Source organism: Carassius auratus, unplaced genomic scaffold, assembly GCF_003368295.1.
Source record: "Carassius auratus strain Wakin unplaced genomic scaffold, ASM336829v1 scaf_tig00015585, whole genome shotgun sequence".
NCBI lineage: Eukaryota > Metazoa > Chordata > Actinopteri > Cypriniformes > Cyprinidae > Carassius > Carassius auratus.
In genome coordinates, this window is record NW_020524604.1 from 298,488 (window position 1) to 313,380 (window position 14,893).

General features: G+C 39.8%; 1 long non-coding RNA gene across 1 annotated transcript; it reads right to left on the reverse strand.

The window, feature by feature from the left end:
• Positions 1 to 2,667: 2,667 nt before the first annotated feature.
• LOC113074889 (uncharacterized) lies at positions 2,668 to 5,056 on the reverse strand. Its single transcript, XR_003280848.1, has 3 exons — positions 4,948 to 5,056; positions 3,763 to 4,367; positions 2,668 to 3,108 (listed from the first exon to the last, which is right to left on the reverse strand). It is a non-coding gene; the product is annotated as an uncharacterized LOC113074889 (long non-coding RNA).
• Positions 5,057 to 14,893: the final 9,837 nt, after the last annotated feature.

Below are 14,893 nucleotides of genomic sequence, written 5' to 3' on the forward strand. Positions count from 1 at the left end.
GAAAGGACAGTGAAATAGGGAACAGCAGGAGGTGCATCTGTTAAGCGCAGGTAAGTTGCAACCTCTCTGTATAGATATTATTTCTTCCCCTGAAGAGAGAAAGAGATGGGTGTTTTTAGTTTATACTTGTTTTGAAAGAGAGATTTTAATTTTCTTAAGTAGCTAAAGCAAACACACACCTTTATGAGATACAAGTTAAAGAACTAAAGACAGAGTATGATAAAACACACATTAAATGCACATACATTTGTCCAGATAAGTAAGCTATTTTAAGAAAACTGTATATTAAGATATACATTAGAGAATTAGATCATTTCATTTATAAGAAACAACTCAAATCTACATTTAAACCATATGAGACCAAAGTTTTTAATGTAGGTTTTATCATGCATGACATATGTTTGTATTATTTGACAAAATACTTGAGTGTGCAGTTCAACTTGTGCAGAGATTTGCATACATACATACATGCCTATTATAATATATATTATAAATGTGTATTTTGTGTGTTCACATCATAGACTGTCAAAAAAAAAAAAAAAAAAAAAAAATTAACACATTTGTGATTATCCACTCTAATGTGCTCCAGAAACCATGTGGAGTATGTTTAAATGCAAGGAGTAAACAGGGTCTTACCAGAAGAAGCCATGTCACACAAGCTAAAGACAGACAACAAGATAAAAAATAAAAATGTAATTAATTTTAAAAGTGAGTGAGACAGAGCGGGTAAAGAGAAGACTAGGGGCAGCTTAACCTACACGTGGTAAGCTAAGTTTGAGTCAGACAGACTGACTCAATCAAGTACTTTTGCCTCTCGAAATAAATTATTGACCCATCTTTTGAATTGATATCGCATCAATCGTTTATAAATAATAAATGTTGCATCATTACAATACAATCAACAACAATAACTTATTTACATACATCAATTCGTATCGCTTCAAAAAATGTCTGCTGCTATCATACAGATATGGTCTGCTGTTTTGATGACTAGGCTCATATACTAATATACAGCCTCCCCCTACTGGACGCATGAGGAACAACAGGGGCGTAAAACTGCTTGGGGCCTATATCTACCGGCTCCAGGTCTGCAGCCTCCCCCTACTCGCCCATTTAGGTGGTGATGTGTATAAATGAGCAGTTACAGATCCCGCCGATAGAGGCGCAGTGAGACACACTCGAAAACAACAGAACACTGGTTCACGCGTTTAAAGGGACATCCCCCAAAAAAGCAGGAGGTTGATCCTGAGGCTCAAACAGATCGATTTACATTGCTTGAATTACGGGGACAGTCAAATGTCCTCATAATCCCAAATGTCCTTGTAATGTTGTTATGTAAACTGGTGAAATGTCCTTGTAATCCACCAAAACCAACACACACACACACACACACTTGTTTTTGCTACATTGTGGGGACTCATGACTAGAAGGTTACATGTGGGGACAGCTATATCTAAATACAATAAAGCCATAATTTTAAGTCAGAGGTGTCAAGACAAATTTTTTATCCCAAAATTAATTATCAAAAAATCTTAAGTTTAAAAAGCTTCATTTTTGTCAGGTTTTTCTATTCTGTTGGGGACGTCGCTATTGTGTGTTACCACAAACCACCATCGGGTGTCACTACTATGAATTCTCTATTGATTATCTATTTTATAAGAACTATAAGCCATTATAAGATTAACAACAAAGATTAAGTTTGGACAATCATTAAAGAGTTGCTTAAAAGGGTTAAATTCTGTCTGTATTTATATTTTTATTGAATTTTTATTTTATCTTGCCTTTCACTAATTCCCTTCAACTGTATTTGAATAGACCATTTCTGGGGATGTAAACCGTGAAAACGAGCCTTACCTCACTTCCTGTTTAACACATCTTATTTTCTTCAGTATTGAGAATCTGAAAAGGTCCAAATAATACCCAATACAAGTTATGTTGTATGACAAGAAAGAAATGTTCATGGAGCTTTGACACCATGGGTATCATGGTCTAAATAATACTGATCTGTGCGTACTGGAATCCACTCTGAATTAAAACACCACATGCCTGACATTCATACTGCTATATATTTCTATAAATATTAGGTTTTTAACAGTACACAAAAATCTGGAGTAGGATGAATAGATCAAATGCATCACTTTTTTTATTCAATATTCAATATTACTTGCACAATATGCAACAGGCTGCATATAAATAAAAATTGAATAAAAAATATAATTATAAATAAAAAAAAAACTGACTTCTTAATTCACTTAAAGCTGCAGTAGGTAACTTTTTGACGCTCTAGCGGTTAATAAACAGAACTGCTAGCGTCTTGCGGAAGAACATCGTAGCCGGAACTACTTCTCTCTGTTTATGTCTATGAAGAATCACAAAGGTACTGGGTTACTCCGCCGCGGTACCCCCGAAGCAATCTAAAATAGTCTGAATATAAACACTTATTATAGGTGTACCCTAGTGATTCAGGACAAGCTAAAAACACGGTGTGGAAAATGGATTCATGGTGTACTCGCTTATTATATACATTTTTCTACATTTTGAACACAAACAAAGTTAGGGACCGCAGCTCTGATTGGTTGTTTCCTAACGGGATCGATGTATTTCTGCAAATGGCAATAGGAGCACTGGGAGGGGCCAGAGGAGCTTGATTTTTTCACAGATTATCTGTCTCATATTCTACTGTCAGGACATAATGACAGGTTTAATAATTATGTAAAAATTATTTTTTTACAAAAGGTACCTACTGCAGCTTTAAACACTTATTTAACTTGTCAGTGTTAATTTCAAAGATCTATTAACGTACTGAAATTAATTTTGTAAGCAAACACATTTTGAACATGTTGCCTTTAACAAACAGGAAAAAACATTGAGGTAAATGCCCTTCCACCTTTGCTTTTACATTTTTCGCTTTAATGAATCAATACGATTCTTAACATAAATTCTCACCCCCTCCCAGCTTCTCCCTTGAAGTGCTGCTGGGGATCTTTCAATGCACTCCATGCACTGAGATTTCCCAGGAACCTTTCCTGACCTGATGCAGTCCATCAGTCTTCTCCACAGCCTCAATCTCCTCTGTTGACCACTTTCCCCGTGAGTTTTGTGAAGATCCTGAATAAAATAAGAGTACTTAGTAATTGTGATCGACTCAACAAAACATCTCAACACATTTTTGCTAAAATCCAGTTAGCTCGGTTGAAAATGTGTAAATTCTGGCATGTTTACATTCATGTCACCTGTTAACAATGGGAAACAAAAATGCTGGTAATACAGTCAATAGCTAAACATTAAACTTTAGATACAGGTCTGAAATAGGTTTTTGCTGATTAAAAGCTGCACACAAGCTTGAATCATATTGGCCACGGGTGAACAACAGCAACAGATCTAAAAATCTACATTCTAAGGGATTTTGTAAATGTTTATCCGATCTTTTATCTCTAGTTACACAATTCAGTCTTACCCCTACGCCCCCCACAGTGTTTCCTTCTTGAAAAATGTTGTCACAATGTAGGGTCCTATGATTTCTGCGATGCAGAAAACGCAGGCAGAATCGCAGAATTCAGTCAAAAAAAAAATGTATTTACTGTATAATGCGGATTTTGCCAAATTTTGGATGGACAGGCCCTGATGGTGTTACACCAGGCTGTCTGAAAACCTGCCCCCATCAGATCTCTGGAGTTGTGTGAAGTGCCCTCCTGCTTCAAACGCTCCACCATCATCCCCATCCCACAAAACCCAAGATAACAGGAGTTAAGGACTACAGACCTGTGGCTCTTACTGGAGCAATGGATTGCTGTCGGGGTATCACCATTCCTGTTCCTCCTTTAAGCACTTGAGCATTATGACAACTGTTCCCTTTATTTCTCCAAAAACTCAGCTGCATTCTCCGCTCTTAAGAGCCTTTCGGAAATGCGACCGCTCTTGCCACCTCTGGCACATCTTTGTGCTTTGATTCCAAACTGAATGGTTTGGAGCAGAATAAGCAGTAGTACTTTTTATTGTACATTCTGCCTCCATCAGTTTTCTTCTTCAGCATCATGACGGTCACGTCGGAATGATCTGGTGAAGATGATTCTTCATTGTCATGTTCATCAGATGAAGAGGATTGTCCGGGGTCTTTTTTGTCCAATGAAGAGGATTCTTTTGTGCCACTGTTGGCCAAGGAACTGTCTTTTACATGGTGGAGATCTTGATGTTTTTGACTTAACCTTTCCTTTTTTATGTTGTTTGACATTTTTTGCTAAACCCTCTTCATCTGGTGAACTGTTACTGTCTGATTCTTCCTCTGTCTCCGGAATATATTCATCCTCGCTGAGCTCTGAACTTGACAGAGATTCTTCTGCTGGATATCCAAGCATTTTTCTGTTAAGCTGTGAATAAAAGCTATGAGTTAGAAGTCTTGATCAGAAATGCCAAGGCTGACAACATATTAAAACTATGAAGGCCTGTCCAATGTGAAACATTCATTGTGCAGGTTTTAATATCCAGTCTATACTAGCACGAGAAGTAGTGGTGACATGAGTGCTACATGGATATAGCAAAAACATTGTCATTGCAAAGCGCAGAACTACCAACCTGTACACCTTCTGACATCAAAGTACAATGGTACAGTTTGTCATTGTGAACTACACAACAAATTGGGGACAGCTATGTGATTATGTTCAAGCAGTGCATCTAACAGCAAGAGCCGGGGGCTCACCTACTAAACAGCAGAAGAAGAGACTAAATAATCATGCTCTGAATGCCAATTAAAAAATTAATCAGCTAATTTTTGATATTTCATTAAATAATTTGATGCTCAAAAATTTTGCCTAAGGTTGGCACGTTTGAAAATGGATTGTGGTACAACAATTACTTTAATCTCAGTTGTTTTTCAAATACTGGAATTAAAAAACACTTATGTGATTTGTCACTTTTCATATAAATGTTAAGATATTGAAATAAACTTACGATTACACTGTCAGTTCTTCTGAGCTCAGGTGCACTGGTGTCCATGTCTGGAGTAGGGTCAAGGGTCACGATACCATCACTATCATCAATAGTTGTTATTGCTGATGTACTTTCTAAAAAATGATCAGAAAAATAATTCACATTTTTAATTGCAATTCATTTTAGCTTAGAAAGCTGTTTTAGCTGTGCTAAAAATGGGACTGTCTGACATATCAATGTTAACCAAAAATGCTTTCACCTTGTACAAAACAGACTGTATCAACATTCTTGTTACCAGAACTCCCCAACATTTTTTTAAATCGGAACAAGTAAAAGAGTAAAAATCAGGCAGCCTATTAAAGCTTTATTTTGGGCATCCCGTGGCTCACCGTCTAGGGTGCCTACTATGTCTGAATCTAACACAGTCCCTTTACTGTAAGCTAACCACTGACTAGAGAGACCTGCTAACTGAAAACAAGAAGTTTGATGTTGATATTTTTACTATAAAGGCAAAATCTCTCTCTCTTTCACATCTCTTCCTCTCCTTGCTTGTAATGTTCTAGACAATGATTGAAACCATGTATTGCTAGCACTTCTCTGAAGATGAATCGCTTGTTTTCCTTATTTGTAAGTAAAATTAGATGAAAAGTTTGCTAAATCAATAAATGTAAATGATAATACACTATGTATGGTAGAGGAGAATGAAAAAAATAGACTATCTTTGCAAATTACATCAGATAATTGTCAATTCAGTTTACAAATACTATAACATGATTTAATAAATGGTAAAACTATAATACAATGAATAATGGTGCTGTTTTTCCACACTGGGAAACCCTTCTGGCTTAGCCACTGGTTTAGATCCTCCCAAAATGATTTGAAACTACATACAATAATGCTTAAACTTGGAAATAAAACAGAAGTAAGAGTTTTGTGTACACTTGCGTTTGTATATGTACTGTACTTATTAGACCACACTGATTATGAAATATTGTTTAGCTTGATTTGGCCCCTGTGGTCACTCAGCAGCTGGAATCACAGAAGTCATTGTGCAGCTAGATTCAGAGCAGAAGCCCATCATGTCCCTGGTATCTGCTGAGAGATACTGATGCTGTCTCTATGAACTGTTCTGCTAACAGGACTATTAGTGTTAAAGCCTCTCTCCTGTGATGACCAGTCCTCCACTATGGCCTTTAGCTGCTCCTTGTGTGACTGTGAACTGGAGGACATACGCTATCATAAGCTTGCATGAGCAATGACGGGGCATTAGCAACCAATCATCATCCCTCTACTTCACTAGCAGCACTAACACCTTGATACTGGACCAGCAGATGTGTATCTGTTTATCTCTCACTCTGTACTGTTCACATCCTTTAGCATCATAAAGAGAGATGTAGTGTGTATGTACAGTCAGCACTCTCCATTAGGTCATGCTAAAGCAGTATCACTCACTCTCTGTTATCAGGTGGCATCACTTCTAGCCCATGGAGTATTGGAAGACACTGATAAACTCTGAGGGTATAATGTGCAGCTCTGTTAGCTTAGCAGTTAGCATTTACAAAATAATAAAGTTCTGAAACATTTACATTAAAAGTAGTGTGTTAGCGGTTCACGTTTAATGCTCTGAGAGAGCACAGAGCTTTGTAGAATGTCTGTAGTTATCTAATACAACTTTTTTTTTGTGCAAGGAATTAAAGAAACAGTTTACCACAATCTGGTGAATCCCAGCTGTGTGCAGTGAAATATCATAAACATAATCCAGAAGAGTTTAAATAACAGCAGCTGCCATTTTCAGGTACAGAGGTTGTATATTATCAGGGACTGATTATTTTTAACATATATATTGTTTTTCAAGTTTGTTAGAAAGTAAACTCTTTGAATTCTGTTTAATGTATGCCGAAAGGCTCAGCCACAAGGGTATCCCAGAGGGAAAAAAACAGTATTATCATTTACTGATCATGATTTAATACTATAATTAAATAATAATAATAGAATAGTAATAATAATAACAATAATAATATATTACCATTCAGAAAATCAGATTAAAGTATTTTTAACCTAAATTGAGAATTAATTGATGTAGATTCCCCTCCCAAACAACAGTCCATGCTGAAGAGAGACTGAATGACCTGGAGTTGGCCAAACTTTTTTTGATTTCTTTCCTATTGTCTTCAATAATCATTATTTGAACATAGATAGATACAAAATAAATTACATAAAGAGCATCAATGTTATTTGATTAATTATATTCTAATCATTCGATGCCTTATGATGTAAAACAACAAAAAATTGGCTTCATCAAATTTAATTTTCTGTTTGTGGCTCAGTGTATCCAGATTTTTCATCCGGGTGCATCAACAGTACATTTACTTATTTCTGTTTATTTTATAAAGTAATATAAAATTATAAGTAAATAGTAAAATAATATATTAAATACATATATAATTACATTTGAGTTTTATTATTGACCAATAGTTGGCGCTAGAGAGTGTGGAAAAAGTGACACACTTTTCCAGAACAATGTTACTCGTGGGGACTGCAATATTCAGTGTGACCACCAGGGTCGCATAGACACACAGTCACACAGATTGTTGTCTTGAAAACCGTCCTTATGAGGACTTTGAAAAAAACTCATGGGGCGAGTCCAAACACTGTTTAGGAGGGGCCTGTGGGGCTTTGCCCGTGGGGACCTCAATATCGGTGACACGAGTCCCCATGAGTCTGTGTGTATTCAGGTCGAAGTCCTCACCAGGATAGAAAAACAAGAACACACACACACACAAGACACACACACGCAGGGACGGATTGGCAATCGGGAATACCGGGAACAATCCCGAACGGCCGGTCCATTTCAGGCCGAATCGGCCGGTGGTCAAATTTTTTATTGTTATTTTTTATTATTATTATTTATTTTATATGATATGCTACCGTACCGGCCTGTGGCCGGCCGCTCAGCTGCAGGGGAACGCAGCTGTGTGTCTGTCTGTGTGTGTGTGTTTCAGACTGGGCCAAATCAATACTTCCAATCTTAAGGGGGGATACGAGCGGCCCCTGCCAACTTGGACTGATCCTCGTATTTCCTGACATCTGATTGGCTCAAAGGCGCCAATCAAAGGAGTTTACTTGGTTAGGTTTGAGTTTGTGTGAATGCAACAGAGACAGACGGTAAAATGGCGAAACGAAGGAAAGAAGAGAAAGAAATGGGTGGGGCCGAAAAAATATGTTGGCACAAGAGGCAGCTAAATGTGCCAAATTAACGGACCTTTTCCGCACTGAAAAGGGTGCTGTGGCAGGAGGTGCAGATGAGGAAGGACCCAGCAGCATGGATAGGACAGGTGCACGATTAGACCGGCGAGCAGCAGCGACACGCTGGCTGGCTGACTGTGCGTGAGCGTGGCGTTTCTGTTGAGTGTAAGCTGCGTGGTGTTTGCGTAGCGTTTTCCATGTCTTTGCCTGGTCTTTGCACACCAGAAACGTGTCTGACGCGGCGCTGCTGCTAGGTGACATAATATGATAAAAATAAAAAAAATAAGCCTCTGGTGATACATTTGTTTAAATTACGTTTATATCTTCATTTATGTCAAAACCTAGAGACTCTCAAATATCAAAATGTAATTTATTAATATTTATTCGTGTCAAAATGACATAAACATCTTTTCCTATTCTATTTTGGCTGGAAACGCTTCCAAGACGCTTGCGCCTCACGTGAAAAATAGACGTCTGTTCTATTATTAGCATGCACGCGTTTTCCGCGTGACTCAGGCCCTGTGTCACCCAGCTCTAACCTGTTAACATGGGAGCTGAAATAAAAACGGACATGCCACGTATCCAGTCTGTCACCGGCCTTAGTGATAAATGACACAAAATATTGATTTGAAAAGGAGTTTATTGATTTAAAAACGATTGTATTGTATTGGTACCACTAAGAAAATAGTCCATTCTGGTGTGGTGAACAAATGAGTCCTATTGAAGAGATGAGTTCGAGCTTAGGACCCCATTAGTATGCCTGATCTAAATCTGTTCTTGAAATAACTTGTAGCTAATGAGCTGTCTAAACTGTTAATAAGAAAAATAGTAATATACACAAATAAACATTATTTTATGTTTCTTTTTATTTGAAAAAAGTGTAATTGTAACATATTGTGCTGATTATTATGATAAAAAATAATGACATAATTACATTACGAATTGCTGTGAATATGGTAGGGCAGTAGAAGCTCAGGTAAAGCTCCACTAGCACGATCATCGGATAACGTTAGTTAGCTGTATGCTATGCTACTATCTAAGCTAACTAAAAAACACACTTACAATGAGAAATATTTAATATTTGTAATTTATTAATATTTATTCGTGTCAAAATGACATAAATATCTTTTCCTATTCTATTTTGGCTGGAAACGCTTCCAACACGCTTGCGCGTCACGTGAAAAATAGACGTCTGTTCTATTATTAGCATGCACGCGTTTTCCGCGTGACTCAGGCCCTGTGTCACGCAGCTCTAACCTGTTAACATGGGAGCTGAAATAAAAACGGACATGCCACGTATCCAGTCTGTCACCGGCCTTAGTGATAAATGACACAAAATATTGATTTGAAAAGGAGTTTATTGATTTAAAAACGATTGTATTGTATTGGTACCACTAAGAAAATAGTCCATTCTGGTGTGGTGAACAAATGAGTCCTATTGAAGAGATGAGTTCGAGCTTAGGACCCCATTAGTATGCCTGATCTAAATCTGTTCTTGAAATAACTTGTAGCTAATGAGCTGTCTAAACTGTTAATAAGAAAAATAGTAATATACACAAATAAACATTATTTTATGTTTCTTTTTATTTGAAAAAAGTGTAATTGTAACATATTGTGCTGATTATTATGATAAAAAATAATGACATAATTACATTACGAATTGCTGTGAATATGGTAGGGCAGTAGAAGCTCAGGTAAAGCTCCACTAGCACGATCATCGGATAACGTTAGTTAGCTGTATGCTATGCTACTATCTAAGCTAACTAAAAACACACTTACAATGAGAAATATTTAATATTTGTAATTTATTAATATTTATTCGTGTCAAAATGACATAAATATCTTTTCCTATTCTATTTTGGCTGGAAACGCTTCCAACACGCTTGCGCGTCACGTGAAAAATAGACGTCTGTTCTATTATTAGCATGCACGCGTTTTCCGCGTGACTCAGGCCCTGTGTCACGCAGCTCTAACCTGTTAACATGGGAGCTGAAATAAAAACGGACATGCCACGTATCCAGTCTGTCACCGGCCTTAGTGATAAATGACACAAAATATTGATTTGAAAAGGAGTTTATTGATTTAAAAACGATTGTATTGTATTGGTACCACTAAGAAAATAGTCCATTCTGGTGTGGTGAACAAATGAGTCCTATTGAAGAGATGAGTTCGAGCTTAGGACCCCATTAGTATGCCTGATCTAAATCTGTTCTTGAAATAACTTGTAGCTAATGAGCTGTCTAAACTGTTAATAAGAAAAATAGTAATATACACAAATAAACATTATTTTATGTTTCTTTTTATTTGAAAAAAGTGTAATTGTAACATATTGTGCTGATTATTATGATAAAAAATTATGACATAATTACATCACGAATTGCTGTGAATATGGTAGGGCAGTAGAAGCTCAGGTAAAGCTCCACTAGCACGATCATCGGATAACGTTAGTTAGCTGTATGCTATGCTACTATCTAAGCTAACTAAAAAACACACTCACAATGAGAAATATTTAATTTCACAATCTATAGCTGCAGTTAAATACTAGTTTCTGAAACGTATAAGTTAAAATACATTAATGACTCGTTATAACGTAGTACAAACGTCTTCTATAATAAATAGATTTTGTATGATTTGTAACCAGGCACTAAAGCGATTCAGATAAAACGTGCTTTGAACCAATCCGATCTGGGTCCTAAGCTCGGACTGGATCTCTTCAGTAGGACTCATTTGTTCACCACACCGTCTCTACGGTTAGAATCCTGCGTGTCCATGGCAACGCTCTGCTTTGCATGGCAACGCAGTGTGGAAAAGGGGCGGGGCTACATAAAGTCTATAAGCAAGGAATGTCTGTAAGGAGTCTATATATGTATGTATACAGCGTCAGTTGCCATTCTCTATATTAGCTATTAAGGTCAGTGATGGAGAGGGACAGTTTGATGATGACCCCTGCAGTCATATTGATGAGGAGGGAGAGAAGGAGGAGCAGCAGGAGAAAGCAGAGCAGAAGAAGGAGGAGCAGGAGGAAGGAAAGCAGCAGGAGAAAGCAGAGCAGGAGGAGCAGGAGCAGGAGGAGAATGGAACAAGAACAAAAACAGTGACAGGTACAGGGGCAGTGTGCAGGACTGGGTAGGCAATCATATTATGCATAGATAGAATAAGATATAGTGACGTCACGTTCTTCTCATGCAGTACAACCAGTACAGACAGAGGCAGGGTCCAAAACAGGTGAAGATGCACCAAGGATAGACCTAAACAGAGCTGAAGATGAGGGCTTTGATTTTTATACACGTCCGGCCTCCAAAGATTTAGATTTTTTTTTTCTTACCACCCTCAACAACCCACCAGAAAAGGCACGACTATCTATCATACTAAAGATGGTATTATGAGAAAGTGGCTCACATACTGTAAGAAAGAAAACTCACTATGTTTGGCATATGCAAAGCCATCTGCAAGTGAAAGTGCGTTCATTAAGGGGGGAATGACAGCCTGGAAGCATGTACATCAGAGAATAGAAGAGCACGAAAGAAACCAAGTTCACAGAGACAGTGCAGAAGCATATTTTATGATGGCCAGTCAAGCAGACATAGTAAGCTTACTAAGTGGAAAACAAGTGTCTCTTCACCGTGACCAAGTCAGAAAGAAACGCCAAGTCATGGACCGTGTCATTGAAGTGATAAAAGTCATTGGAAAGTGTGGTCTTAGCTATAGAGGCACCAAATTTGAAGCTGCATACACATGGGACAACATTGCTGTTGATCATGGAAACTTCTTGGAAATGATCCTTCTGCTGAGCTAATTTGATGTCTCTCTGCAAGAACATGTAAATGAATGTGTACAAAAAAGCCAAAGCCTAAATAAGACCGGGGTTAAAGGCAGAGGATCTTTCGTTACACTGCTGTCTAAAACATCTGTCAACAAAGTGATTGATGTAATCAGCCACTTAATCAAAGAAAGCATTTCAAGGGAAGTAAGGCAAGAAGGAATGTTTTTTTCTGCAGATTGACACCACACAAGATATTACCTCCACAGACCAATGTGCTGTTATCCTCAGATATGTGACTGATGTGGTCCATGAGAAGCTCATAGGTGTGGTTGATTGTGAGTCATCAACTGGAGAGTATTTTGTGGAGCTACTTAAAACAACTCTAGCAAAAGTGGATATTGAGCTTAGGAACATTGTTGGCAACTCAACCGATGGAGCCGCAAACATGCAAGGCCAGTACAAGGGGTTCTCTGCTTTACTGGCATCAGAGTCTCCTAACCAAGTGCACATCTGGTGCTATGTACATGTGCTCAATCTTGTTCTGGGTGACACCACGAGTGCTGTGATAGAAAGTGCATCCCTTTTCTCCATAGTGAATGATGTTGCTGTATTTATCAAGGACTCATACAAGCGTATGAAAATGTGGGAGGAAGTCAGTGATGACAGGCGACACAGACGGCTGTCTCCTATCGGGGAGACAAGATGGTGGGCCAAGGACCAGGCCCTAAGCAAGATATTTGGCTGTTTTGGTAACCCTGACAATGCTTTGTATGTTGATTTAATCTTAACACTGAAAAGGATAGTGGAAGATATGTCAATCAAGGAACATGTCAGAGCAAGAGCTGAGGGGTACATAGATCCCTACTGAAGCATGAGACGGTGCTGACAGCACAGCTATTCTTGAGAATCTTTGAGATTAGCTCACCACTTTCCAGATACCCCAAGACCAGTGGCATGGACCTAATCACTGCTCATCGGTTAGTTATGGGGGCCCAAGACAGCCTAAAATCCTGCAACAGGGACATGGATGGTGTCACAAAAGCTGCAAATATCTTTGTTGAATGGGCTAACAAGGAGCTGGAGGAGAATGGATCTAAAGAGGTGGTTTAGGGGGCTCTACCTGAAAAAAAAAATCAGAAAGAAGAAGTCCATGCCAGGTGAAGTAGCAGAGGAAGAACATTCATTGAATACAGAGGATCAGTACAGGATCAAGGTGCACAATGTCATTTTGGACACAGTGACTCAGAGCATTCACGCTCGCTATTCTGCAAATGGAGCTCTTTATGATGATTTTGCATGCCTCGACCCAAGGAATTTTGGTACACTAAGAGATAGGGGGCTTCCATCTGAATCCCTCAAACAACTCAGTAATGCCTCCTTAGGTTAGATGAAAGAGCAACATCTGGAAGGCTCAATGCCGAGCTCTGTAGTCTGGCCAACCAGTGGGAGAGACTTAAGTTGCCACATTTGGAGTCATACACTGTCCGAGCTGCAGAAGAGACAGAAGATGGAGAAGACATGGAACTGAATAACACCAGCTGCACCTCCTGTAAAGACTGTGCAATTTGTGTTTATCATATCCTCTCCAAATACAACCTCCTCACTGATGCCTATCACGTCATTGGACTGGCCTACAAGTTCTTGCTTACACTCTCTTTCAGTCAAGTGGCCTGTGAGAGGACCTTTTCTACTCTCAAGTATGTAAAGAACAGACTGAAGAGTACCCTGACACAGGAGCGTCTTGAGGCATTCATGCTAATGTGCACAGAGAAAGAGATCCTAATGACTTTAGACAACGATGGAGTCATAGACAGAGTTGCAGAGTCGAGTAAACTTCTCCAAAGATTGCTGGTGATGTGAGGTAGGACAGTTTTAGGAGGAGCAACAGCAGGAGGAGAGAGGAGGAGAAGAAAGGAGGAGGAGGAGCAGCAGCAGGAGAGAGGAGGAGGAGCAGCAGCAGGAGGAGAAGAAGAAAGGAGCAGCAGCAGCAGGATGAGAGAGGAGGAGGAGAAGAAAGGAGGAGGAGCAGCAGGAGGAGAGAGGAGGAGGAGCAGCAGCAGGAGGAGAAGAAGAAAGGAGGAGCAGCAGCAGGATGAGAGAGGAGGAGAAGAAGAAAGGAGGAGGAGCAGCAGGAGGAGAGAGGAGGAGGAGAAGAAAGGAGGAGCAGCAGCAGGATGAGAGAGGAGGAGGAGAAGAAAGGAGGAGGAGCAGCAGGAGGAGAAGAAAGGAGGAGCAGCAGCAGGATGAGAGAGGAGGAGGAGAAGAAAGGAGGAGGAGCAGCAGGAGGAGAAGAAGAAAGGAGGAGCAGCAGCAGGATGAGAGAGGAGGAGAAGAAGAAAGGAGGAGGAGCAGCAGGAGGAGAAGAAGAAAGGAGGAGCAGCAGCAGGATGAGAGAGGAGGAGAAGAAGAAAGGAGGAGGAGCAGCAGGAGGAGAGAGGAGGAGGAGCAGCAGCAGGAGGAGAAGAAAAAAGGAGGAGCAGCAGCAGGATGAGAGAGGAGGAGAAGAAGAAAGGAGGAGGAGCAGCAGGAGGAGAGAGAAGGAGGAGAAGAAAGGAGGAGCAGCCGCAGGATGAGAGAGGAGGAGGAGAAGAAAGGAGGAGGAGCAGCAGGAGGAGAAGAAGAAAGGAGGAGCAGCAGCAGGATGAGAGAAGAGGAGGAGAAGAAAGGAGGAGGAGCAGCAGGAGGAGAGAGGAGGAGGAGCAGCAGCAGGAGGAGAAGAAGAAAGGAGGAGCAGCAGCAGGATGAGAGAGGAGGAGAAGAAGAAAGGAGGAGGAGCAGCAGGAGGAGAGAGGAGGAGGAGCAGCAGCAGGAGGAGAAGAAGAAAGGAGCAGCCGCAGCAGGATGAGAGAGGAGGAGGAGAAGAAAGGAGGAGGAGCAGCAGGAGGAGAAGAAGAAAGGAGGAGCAGCAGCAGGAGGAGAAGAAGAAAGGAGGAGCAGCAGCAGGATGAGAGAGGAGGA